We start from the raw sequence: 12,636 nt of genomic DNA, 5'->3' as shown, positions 1-12,636 counted from the left end.
ACAGTTCTCATTTTGTGTTCTGTGTCAAGTATACATCTAAATTCACAAAGTCCACAAGGCAGAGAGCTCATGCTCTGTGTGCAGGCAGCAGCACAGGCCAAGGTTTGGGCGCAGGTCAGAGTGACAGCAGGAGGATTCTGCCCATTGTACCACCCAGAAGAAAACAATTCCAAGGCAATAGTAGAGAATGAGATCTGTGGCTTCTATCAATCAAAGTAAGAAACTTGTTATTGAGAACTTCCTAATGCAGCTGCCTGGGAACACTAATATCTGGCTGGGACACTTTCCTCTTGGATGAGCTTCTCAACAGAGCTCCAAGCAGCAGGACTACGAAGCCTATGGAAAACCAGTGACAGGGAAGGCTACTCACCGGTTCATACAGAAGGAGGTCTACTCCTATTTATGCATGACTGCTCAAGTGAACTGCGTGACTGCTTTTGTTGACCTGCTCTCAGCGATCTGTTCTTTCAGTAGGAGCAGGAGGAGGAAGCCATGCTGGGACTGGGCAAAGGGGAAAAAAAACAACACCCTGTGGACACAGCGAACGGGACAGAAAATTCCCCTGCACGTTCTCTAAGTTTATTTGCAGTCATGCTTTGCATTGACATTTCTAGCAGCTTTCTGGGACACCTTCACACATCAAAGCCCAAGCTACACCACAGTAGTCATTTTGACTACATCTACTTTAGAAATTGATTAGACCATTGATTTTTTTCTTAGCTTAGATAGACATAAAATGACCTTTCCATCCCACAAAAAAAAAGGGTGAATTTACACATGTAAACCAAGTCTTTATTTTTGCTCCCTTAGAAGGCAAGCCCTGATTTTCTTTTTCCATGCAGCTCTCCAAAGATCAAGTCTGCTTCCTCCACTTGAGTTTTTCACCTTTCTGTCCAAAACAGGCCAAAAGGACAAGACTTCTCAGTGCATATACAGAACAGCAACCTGAAGAATAACATGACACAGATAGTTCTCAAGATCACTGAGTGGTAAAAAAGAATAAATCAGTACCTGTTTGTAGACTAACAGATATACTTTAGTCAAGTGAAGAGGCATCACAGAGGATAGTCCCCAGTACAGATATTTTCATCATAAGCATGGAGGTCAAGGCTTTCTCCATACAGAAAAGTTTTTTGAGATATATTTTCATTACAGAGTGACATAACAAAAGATGCTCCATGTGTTTATATCAGTTGAAACCATTTCCCTCATGTATCATATGATTTCTACCTGCTTAAATACATAGCATTTTGGGCAAAGTTCCACTCTTAGGACCTTGTGCCTTCTGGTACTTCCTACATGGTGCAGATAATCCCAGAGCTGAACAGCCAAGTGTCATTTGTGTTTTGATGATACAACAGGCTCTGGCAGACTGCAGAGAACACAAAGCCTGTAACCGTCACTGCAGCACCTGCCAGGACTGCACTGTGTTGGCAGCACTGGGAGGAAGGTAGAGAGATGCACTGCCCAATGGCCTTCAAACATTCAGGAGGCAATACAGGCAAAGGAGAAGGATGGAACTTCACAACTGCAAGTGCAGGTCATTCTCCCATCACAGCTTTGCTCCCATCCTGGGACTTGCAGGCTGCTGCTGACCACTGCACCAGACACAAAACTTCAGGCAGCAGCAGAATATCAAGCTGCAAAAATCCTTACCCTGAAACATTCTTGGGGATGCACAAGCAGAACACCAGCATACAAGTTCCTTCCAGCAGGATGCGCATCACTGACATCACTGCCTGGAAGGTAAGCATCATTTGGATATTGTTTGTCTGTAATTAATGAGTTTGGCATTCACAGACCCACAGGAAGAGCTGTTGCTGTAGCAGGTCTGTGATGGTGGGATGCTGTAGATGCATTTGAATGGTTAGCTCCAAAATAACATGAGTGCACAATATTACCAACAGCTTGCTTACTCTTTCTACTCTTTTCAACATTTACTTGCAGACTTCAACAGTGGCAGCTCTCCACAGCACTGTTAAGCCTAATTATGTATTACAGAACAGTGGCCAGGGTAAATATGGGCCATCAAGGAAAGCTTCATGATGCTACCACCCTGTACATACAGGCCTCATTACCACAATGAAACAGAACAGTTATTTGCAAGACTGATGATGGTGAGCAAGCCCTTCTGTGTTTTGTGGACAGAAAATGCATTTACAAGGTTCAAGTATCCAGAACACAGTACTGTTACTGCAACACACAGGAATAGTTTTAAAACACAATAAGCAAGAAAGCATGACTGTCAGAGCTCTCCTTGAAGCCTTTAGATTTTTGTCACTCTGCTGAGCTTGTTACTGAAACTACTGACACAGGCTTCCACCTCCCCTGCAGATCAGTTCAATGTTGAGAAGGAAGGGGTCACAGTGACTTGGGCACTATGAGGACAGAGACTTGACTGTCCCAAGCCCAGAAAAGGCAGAACAAGCTAAATGGCTCTTTCATCTGTTCCTGTGCAGCTGCTCATATGGTGATGCTCCTGGCACACACAGCGCCTGCTCCACATCTCTGCTGCTGGGGAGAGTAGCCTTGCAGGTAGGTGTCCTCTTGGTGCTGTAGACAAGAACAGCATTTCTAGGGCAGTTGCTCTACACTACATGCTCTGTGCCCAGCACTGCTGACAAGCAGACACTCCAGCACTGGGACTCCCAACTGCCTGTTACTGTGGCCAAAGAGTGCAGAGTACTCAGTTACTTGGAGATGGCAGGGCTGTAGGGACTGCCTTGCCAATTTAAATGCTGCCCACACTGCCAAGATGACAAGCTGGTATCAAGCATGCAGGGCCATTTTGTAATTACACATGCACTTCTATAGGCTGTCACACTCCTGAGGAACATTTTCTGGTTACAAATCTCAAAAAGACAGGAAAAATCTGGATGATAGAAACAAAGAAACATTGAGAGAGTCAGCAGTACTCCTTACATCAGTGGTGGTCCCCAAAAGGATAGTCACCTCCTCACTGCAGCCATGAGAAAGCTGCACTGACATGCAGGCCAACCAGCAAAAGGCTCTTGTGATCTTTGCTTTAAATTTCTCTCAGCAGCTGCAGGTTAACATGAAATGCAATCCAAGATATTTCAGCCAAAGATCAGATTATAAATTTGCAAATGCCTTGGTCTCCCTAGGTCCTTCAACACTGCTGCAGCCTCATTTCACCAGTTCCTCTCAAAATGCTAAGCTGGCTCAAAGGAGTTGGCAAATGAACAGAACCCCTGCTTGCTACATCTCTGTTTCCCACAGTGGCACACATAGCTCCAATGCAATGAATTCAGCTGCAGCCCGGTTTGCCATTCTCCTGGGCAGAATCATTCAGTAATGGACTGCAACCTGCACACAAGAAGTCGAGCAGTATGCCAACACAGATCAAAACACTGACAGCAATGGGATTCAGAAGTCCAGGAATTACTTCTGCACCACAGCTCTCCAGCACATACTACTTTTTTATTTTGGCCTCACTAAAGGTAGGCAACAGTTTAGGACAAGTAAAAGAGATCTTAACTCTTGTGCATGAAAGACAGCAGACAGATGATCCCAGAAGTTACCAAAATGCTCTCACATAAGATAATTTGCCACCAGGTAATTCACTAACAGAACTGTTCTTTCCAGCATTTTCAGGTTAGTCTGATGCAAAAAATCTTGGGATCAAAGCTGAAAAGTGCTAAACAGTTGCTCCAAGCTGTAAAACCCAACATCAACTTCAGTGATAACATTATTTCTGACTAAGTCTGGTCTGGCAGGTACAAGGGCATCTTTAAATCCCTTGTTCCTGTGCTTTAAATTCTTGTTGTCCAAAGGACTTTCAGCTGAGCACTGAACATTTGCAGGGCAGAGTATGCCAGAGGCATATTCTCAATCATCTGCTTGGCCAGCTGTTCACAGAGGTTGGCAGAACTTTATGGAAATTAGAGAGCCCAAAAATCCCTCACAGACTTCCAGAGGAGGGTGGGGCATGGCTACTGGTAAGCAAGAGGGACTTCAAGAGCACACATCCTTCAGGAGTCAGGACCAGAGTGGGGAAAATCAGCTGTGCCCCAGCTCTTAGGGTAACCCCACACAAAGAATAGGGAGGTCATCCAACCAAAATGTGAAATGGTGTGGTATAGGAGAGTTCAAGGAACAGAGACTGAAACAAAAATAATTCTGAAACAGGCATACATGGGCAGAAACCTTAAGCTGAAAACACTACTTTTATGTAGCAATTTTCAGAATCATTATAATAGGGTAAGATGTCAAATACACACACTCCATTTATAGAATGCCATGCAATTTAGTCAGAAAACTAGTTTCATCAGCATAGATCCTGTTGATACAGCATCATGAAATGCTTGAATACAATCAGTTTCCCTTACCTGCACAGTCCCTGTCACAACCACTCTGCCATGGCAGAGCTGCAGGGAAGGGCAGGACACAAGAAAGATCCCATTCTTCTTGTGATAACTTCAGCAGCAGTATGAATCCCATCACTGCATCACTGACAGGCAACACTGCATTTGGCTGAGATAAACTGAGGCACATGCTGAAAAACAGAAGCTCCAAGGGCAGCACTGCCTTGAAATTCAGAATTAAGAAAAAGTTCAGAAGAGAATAAGAATGGTCATGACTTGAAATTCTCTGCATCTGCTGATACAAAGCTGCTTAGCAATATGAAAAATTCATTTAGTTAATACATTAGAATTGTGTATCCCAATGGCTCACCACAGATTCTAGGTGGGTATTCAGAGCAAGTGGTCACACAATTCCTAACCTTCAGCCCCTGGTACAGAACTAGCCTAGCTAAACCAGGAACAAAGGCCAACCCATTGACAGCCCTGGTGACACAGCGACAAAAGACCGTCCATGTGAAATAGACCAGATACAAGGAGCAAGGTAAAGCTACAACTGTTTCTTCAAGAAGAGGAAATCAATATAATTTCCTAAAAGGGAGCAGCTTTGAAGCTGCAGGAATCTTGAGAGCAGCAGCACTGGTGTAGAGCAGACACTGGGGAAACTCAACCCACCAGTTCCACGCTGTTCCATAGTTAAAACTTCAAAGCCAAAGCAATGCGAAATCTCACATGTTTGCCAGGCACAGAAGTGTTCCTCACAGTGCTTGCAGTGTTTATATTACAAGTAAATAACTCAAGTTCACATGCAATTAAAGTCTGGCATCTGGGAATTTCCTCAGAACCTGTATCATTTGAAGATTTACCTCATTTTGGTCAACACTTATAATCTTCCTATCAGATCATGCTAACAAAAAAATTCTTTGCTACTTCATTTCCCCCCACACTCCCTGTTTCTGTCTTAGGGTGGATTTTGAAAGTGAAATTCTAAAATGCAGAATATTAGATTATTTTTTCCCCTTTAATTGAATCAATTTTTAAAACTCCAATCTACCTAAACTGACACCGTTTGTTTATTTCCCCCACCACCACACAAGCATTGGGAGGTTATACTTACTCCTAGTTAACAAAGAGACTTCCTACAACCTCAAAATAGCTCAGAGGTCTTAGTTGCTACTTGGCTAGAAAAAAAATAAATAGATAAATACTAGCAGTGCAAACAAGTCCTCCACATTCATTACTTCAGCAGCTGGAGAGAAAAAGCAGAGCCTCACAAAGATCACACCAAAGCACTGTGGTTCTTCCATTAGACAAGGCTGCATGTCGGTACAGGTCGAAACATCCTGCTTCATGTTTTTCTACCTCTGCAGCTTAGCAAGTCTGAGCTCCAGCGACTGCAACCCAGGCCAGTTTATGAAGCAGAGGCACATCTCAGGTATGGCTATAGCAGACCACAGCATGAAGGCTGATCCTACATGGCCCCAGAGAGCTATGCAATTAGCAAAACTCACTTCAAGCAGTATTTACAGAGTCCCTAGACTCAGCGTGCTGAGGGGGAAGGTCTTTGGGCTCTCACCACTGTGCTGGAGTGAAGACTGTGCAACACATGAAGTCACTTTTCCCAGCTGAATTAAGCATCTGCTCTGCCTCCTGGAACAGCAGTAGCATGTGTGCACACACTCCTAATGTCCCAAATGCTTGTCCCTGAAAAACACACCCAAGAATTTTCTAAGAACTCTCTTCCAGCACCGAGACCAGACAACAATCAATAGAAACCTTCTCTAAAGACATGGTCACAACCATCGGGACATCAAAGACACCTCCAATAATAGGACAAGGAAAATGATACCAGCACAATGAAAGGCCAGCTGGCACATTCCCATAAAGGCAAAAGCAGCCCTCCTGTGGTTTTGACAAACAGCAGAAGATGAATCCTTTCCGATACAGTAATCCTGCAATCAGATACTCACAAGAACCGCAAATAAACACAAATCAAATCCAGGGCTTTACCAGATTACAGGGAATGCAAAGGGGAGTCAGTAGCACACACTGGCTTTCCAGCACTCAGAGCACAAAGACATTTCACTGAAAATCCAGGTGAGCTAAAAGGGGCACCAGTCCAACCCCTGCTTCCTGAAACCAGCGCGTGTCTAGAGGGCTAATTCTTACAAGAAAGCAGGCAGGCTCATGCCTCCTCTGACTGCTACCACCCTGCACAGCCTGCAAGTTGGGATGAATCAAAGTCCTATCATCTTCCTCCAGGATGCCCTTATGCAAGATTGGGAGAATAAAGCTCAGAGCTTGGCTTCAACAGCCAATTTCAAGTTTCAGAGGAAAAAGCCCAACAGCTACAAACAAACAAACCCAGAAGAGATGGAGAGGCTGCCAGAGTGGAGGAGAAACTGAACTCCTTGTGAGCCTGCTGTGAGGCAGCAGAAAAGGCTAAAACAGATGACCGAAGTAAGGTGAATCTGACCAGTGCTTCTACCACAAAAAAAGACCAAGGCCTTGTGGGAAGTGGCTGCTTCACCTTCTTCCAAACTTCATCTGTTGTCTCTTTCACCAGGTGACACCAAAGCCTAAAGCGTTTCGTCTACTGAAAAAGATACCGCCCTGGACTCAACACTGCTGTCTACACTAACCACTCTGGGAAACAAACAGCAACAGCACAAACCAGCAAGAACACTTGTTTATTTTCCCGTTGGACAGTACTGGATAGCACACACCCCACACACAGACAACCTGGGTGGGTGCTTCTTCCTTCAGAACACACCCAACATACAACTGGCACCACTTATTGGCAGGCAGTCTCTCTCTAGGCACACGGGGCCACCTTCTGCAGCAATAGATACTTTACAGACTTGTTCAGTCCTTGCAGGCTCTGCTGATGCTGCCAGGAAAGCTCACGCGTGCCAGCAGCACCACTCACAGAAACAACCCTGCTTTACACAAAGACTGGCACCGAGGTGGAGGGAATGGCTCTGTGTGCTCCTTACAACCCTCTGTCAGCTATTCCCTCTGCCCTTATATGGGAACATACCGTGGCCCCGCCGGGAATATGATGCTGCTGGTGGACATGAAAGGTAAGGCAATACCTGAGCTGCCAGCATGCAAGGACAGGATTTCTCTTTTCTAAAAAGCAAGCAGAGTCGAGGAGCCCAAACTCTTCACAGCACTTATGCAGGAGAAAGCAGAGATTAGAGTGTTAACTGCTGACAGTCTGTGCCCACCTTTCTCAGGAGATTTATGCTGGTAATTTTAATCTTATTAAATATTGTTAATCGTATTACTAACCTAACTCTTTTCACATGTTGGAAGAAATTTAAAGAGAAAATTCCGTATATGACCACACTATGTTAAACACTTTCTAGCCAAATCTCACATTAGAGCAAGTCCCTGGTCTGCAGATTCCAGTTCTGCTACACACAGGTGTGGATGCACATGGTCTGCTTAGCACCACAATACCAATGAGCTGCCTTCCCTGTCAGATTCTTGCTCTGCCCATAACCTGCTTGCTTGCTTGCTTCTCCTGGGATTCTGCTAGACATTCTTGGCCTCTGAAAGTGACCCTATTAAAACCTATGCAATTCCATGCCTGGCTTGTAACAACCAAGGGGAAGCACCACTTTCCCCATCAGAATGCAAACCCACGTAGCACAACAGCTCAGTGCATCAGCTCCCTCCTGAATTGGGGCAAGTGCCTCCGTCACTGGCTTAACTCCCAGCATCACACAGACACATCATTAATGTCACGCTCATCGATTTCTGCATTTTATACACAAGGCACAACATGGGACTCCTGCGACCTCTGTTCACAAAGTGAGACCAGAAATGAGCAGAGCACATTCAGCACTCTGGTCTGCACAGAATAAGGCACTTGTTTAGTAAAATACTGACCCCGCTGTTTTACAACACTCAGGATTGTAGCCCCTTCCTTTGTAATTACCGCAGCAGTCCAGATATTCTCTCAGGACTACTCCTGTTCCAGACTGCTGCCCCGAGATAAAGCAGCAGTCACAGAAAGTTTAGATTTGAGAAAAGAAAGGTCTCAGATTGCACTGATGTAACAGAAAACACACCTGCTTAGGGGGCCCAGACACTTGCTGCAAACTGCTCAAAAGGAATGTGTTCAAGGTGGCAAATGAGATCTCCAGAACAACAGGACTCAACCACTCCGTTTCAGGACAGACAGTAAAATCGGCACTGATGGGAAGAAGGCAAACACATGGCCCTCCAGAAGCTAGAGCTATTGTGTTCATCGGAAAGGCACCTTTTTTACTGTTACTGCAAAAAGTGTTGAACAGATGGGAGAAGGCAGAGAACTCAGCCTTCTCCGAGCTAGTTTAAAAGCAATTATAAGTTAGCAAACCAGATTTAATCATTAAGCAACTCTGCTTTCTGTAGAAGACAGTCAGTGCTGCCTCTGAGGTTTTAAGTTTCAGGAACACGATGATACTGACCTGAACACGGCCTGCCTTCAGCCGTTATTTACGGCCACATCTTTTGCTACCGGCCGTGGTACAGGGCTAAAGACACTCGAATCACTTGTTAGTCCTTTGCTGATTAAAAAGGTACCTTGAGCTCCTCAAATAACACAGCTCCTGAGTAACTTCTGGCTCTTCCCTACATTTGAAACTTCTCAGCATCACACAGCTACACCGGTGCAATCCCAGGCGCAGGGCGAGGAACGGGCAGCCCTTTAACACGGCCGTAGGCTGTGCTGGAAGGGCTGTCCATTCTTCCCTCCGCGGCCAGCTCGGTGCCACCGCCGCTCGGCTCGAAGCGCTGCCACGGGTCCCACTAACCCGCTCTTCCCCGCCCAGCCACAGCCTCACTTCACCGCCGTTTATCCTCGCTGCCCAGCCGGTGCTCCGGCCGGTGAGAGGGGCTCACCAGTTCCGCCGCCTTTCCCACCCCAAAGCCCATCTCGGAGTGGTGGCTGTTACCCTGTCCCGCTCGACAGCCCCCACGGGGCCGCGGCCCGGCCCCGCTGCTTTGGAGGGGCCGCGCCCATCCCCCCGTGCGGAGACAAAGCGCGGCACCTGCCGCCGGCGGCTGACCCCCGGCAACGCGCCTCCAGCGCCCCCCCGGGCCGGGCGCGGCGGCGGCAGCCCAAGTACCCCCCGCACCGCCAGTGTGCCGCCATCCCCATCGCCCCTCACCTGTCGCCACCACGGCGGCCGACTCCCACTCAGCTCCCTGCCGCGCCGCCGCCGCCGCCGCCGCGCAGCGTTGCCCGCACCGAGCCGCGGAGCCCCTATCCCGCCCCGCCCCGCGGGGACAACGCGCCCCCTCACTGCCACGCCCCCCCGCCCCGCTCCTCCAATAGCAGCCACCCGCGCCGCGGGAGCCACGCCCCGGACCCGCGGGGTCCTAGCGCCGGCCTGCCAGTCCCTCCACACTCTCCGGCAGCTGCTGGACCCCATTGGTCGCCGCCGGCTGGGCGTGGCCCGCGGCCCCCTCCTCGCCCGGCTCCCGGTGCCGAGCCCGGCTGTGCCCCCTCCCCGCCCCATCCCACTCAAAGGGGCGTCGGCTCCAGCAACGGATGGACAAGGGGCTTCTGCGATGAACGAGCTACCCCGGAGCCCTTGCCGGGCAAAGCCTGGGCTGTGGGCAGATAACCTGGATGCTGCCACCAGACAAAGTGATGGCTGCCGGCAGGACAAACCGCTGTTCCATATGTGTTTGCAACCCCCGCGTTGAAAGCGGGACTCAAACCGGTATATTCTGGAAGAAATCGCAGCATTTCTCTTCCCTCTGTACTTCCTTACAGCGTAACTTTGGTGTTGGGTTGGAGAAGACTTTGTGCGTGGCTGTCTTCAGCCGAGAGGTGTGAGCAAGCGGGCATCTATACAGAGCACAGGAAACAAAATGTGAAAGCAAACCCCGTATCTATTTACTGCGGACTCATCCTGTACAGGTTCAGGTGGCTCAGATACAGTGCGGTTCCCATTTGCAGAGTAGGGGAGGAAACAGGACATTAGGAAGGTTCAAGACTGTGACAAAAGCATTTTTGGGTATGAACCAGCAGAGAACACACTAGGCCGTCTGCAAGGCAGTGGACAGAAAAGCATCATAAATTAAAAGCACCTGAAATGATCTATGTAATACAGTCTGAGTACTGGGTTTGTGATTTTTATTCATGTGAAGCTGGAATCTCATCAGGAGAAGAGCAAATGCTTGTACTTGGTGGAAGAGACAGAGGCATTTCTTACCCCTGAGAACTGAATGCATAAAAGACTCTCTCTCTGAATTAGGGGCAAGTTCTCTCACTAACAGCTCTAGAGGGACAGAATTAATCTCCCATTTTACTGGCTCACACTGTACCTTCTGTTTTCCCCAGATATTCTGGACTGTGTTGTGTCATTGATCAACACATGCAGTTAGTCTAACAACTGACTTGCTCTACACACAGTGACCTGCTCTATGTACTGAAACTGATTAAACAGCCCAGTGGCCATTTGCCTGCTGAGCCAACTGTCAGATGTTTGGAAATCCCAGACAAAAGACTAAGTTATTCTTCTATCACCCAGCCACTAACTCTGTGTGGGAAAAGGATGTGTCTGAGGACATGCAGAAGTGATGCAAGAGCTGCAGGTTAAAGCAGACTCTGAGGAAGGGGGAACAGGTGCTGGCCTGGGTTGTGTAAGTATAGAGGTCATGTATGCCAGACTGCCTATCACTTTTCCTTTTTTGATAGAAGAAGCTGCAGATCTCTGCTTAAGACACAGAACTGCTCTGAAAGGAGCAGGCTTCCCTCCCACATGCATTTCTGACATTTCAGAGGAACATAGTTGGTGCAAGTCCCGTATCCATTAATGTCATTAAACATGTACTCACTTTTTTAATCATTCATCAGCCTCTCATGCTCCCACCCCCACCCCAAAAAAAGTGACTACTTTATGAAGGAAAAATACACCTGAAATTTTAGAGATGCTAACAGTCCTCAGGATCTGGCAGCATGATCACAGTCTCCCAAAGGAAGGAGGCGACTGCTGGCTGCCCCTCTGGACCTTTGCTCCTTGGCACTTTGTTATGCTGAGGAGTCCTTGGGACCCACTGTACACAGAGCTTATAAGGACTCTCATGAGGAGACAGACGATCCCTGACTTGTTCCTCTTCCCACACAGACAAAAACCATCCCATTACCACACTCTACCCACTCAATCGCTCTTCAGGGTAGAGCTCACTGAACAGAGTATAATCATCCCACTGATCAGAGACATTTTAAATGCACTCAAATTGCTTTCACCAGAATCCAGTTTGGGTGACTAAGAGCATTAAAAAAAATCCCCAATTTTTCTTTGCTCCAACCTCTCTCTGACTCAAAACACTAATCCCCTTTGTGCCTTTCCTTCAGAGCCAGTCCCAACCTGCAGCCCCTTCTGTCTGGTAAAAAACATCTGCAAGCTTCACTTAAAAAAAAAACAACAGCAAAAAGCCCCAGGAGAGCACACTGGGGGATGGGGGGGAAGAAATAAAAAAGACCAAAAAAACCCCACCATAAAACAAAACCAGCTTTTCCTTCTGTCCCATGGAAGGGCTGGCACAGGGAGCTGGCTGCATGGCCTGCCTCAGGAGCAGGGCAGGAAGAGCTTCTGAGCACGTGAAGGATATTACAGTGCTCCCTTCCTAGCTCTCTTAATGTACTTACAGCCCTCCAGAGTTAGAAAGATATTGTAAAACCACCATGAGATTATACACTCCCTTTGCAGGGAGGAGTTTAGTTTGGTCTGCACAAAAATCTTCTGCAGAAGAAAGCTGGTTCTCAAACATCACACAGCTGAAAGCAGTGTCACATAAAGAACAAACATTTTAAGGACCAAATCTAAAGAATTTTTCATTTTCATTTGTTCAGAAGCTTTAAAAAATACATTCAAAGCCATAAAGAATCCCCCTCTATAAAAGCCCTTGTTCATGTCTGGTTCTAAGCAGGTTAGCTAAGTTCCTTACGTAACTATTATGATAATCACAAGGCTAGCAGCTGCTTATGCTCCTTTTGATTTTCTTCTTATTCTTCCTCCCCTCCAAGCTGGGGATAAGATGGGTTAAGAAAGTCACAAGGGATATCTGCATACTGTCTATAGCTTCTGGGAATAAACTGCATTTAGAGCAGTACTTCAGGGACCAGCAGAAGATTGGCTACATCTACCTCCTTGAAATCTGACTGTTCTTTCAAGTTTTTGGCTTGTCAGAACACTTAGAAACAACATTAAGGTCTTCAATATCCTCACTTGGGCACCTAGAGTTTTGCTAGCAGCAGCCTGTTGATGTTTAAGGATCTGCTTTTGAACATGCCTTGCACCCATTGTGG

General features: G+C 47.1%; 1 protein-coding gene across 4 annotated transcripts in view; it reads right to left on the bottom strand.

The window, feature by feature from the left end:
• The window catches only part of PLXNB1 (plexin B1), an 89,817-nt gene extending 80,270 nt beyond the window's left edge, over positions 1-9,547 (bottom strand). The window contains exon 1 of one of the 4 annotated variants that reach the window (XM_068154136.1): positions 9,485-9,547. The gene's annotated coding sequence lies outside the window, so the exon portion shown is untranslated. Of the gene's footprint in view, positions 1-5,898; positions 5,918-8,782; positions 9,214-9,484 lie in introns of those variants that run through there. The other 3 variants (XM_068154138.1, XM_068154139.1, XM_068154140.1) reach the window with 3 other exon arrangements.
• Between the last annotated feature and the right edge of the window lie 3,089 nt (positions 9,548-12,636).

Source organism: Melanerpes formicivorus, unplaced genomic scaffold, assembly GCF_026170545.1.
Source record: "Melanerpes formicivorus ecotype bairdi unplaced genomic scaffold, bMelFor1.0.p_v2 SCAF_28, whole genome shotgun sequence".
Taxonomy (NCBI): domain Eukaryota; kingdom Metazoa; phylum Chordata; class Aves; order Piciformes; family Picidae; genus Melanerpes; species Melanerpes formicivorus.
The sequence above is the reverse complement of the archived record's forward strand: the minus strand, read 5'-3'. Positions and strand labels throughout refer to the sequence as shown.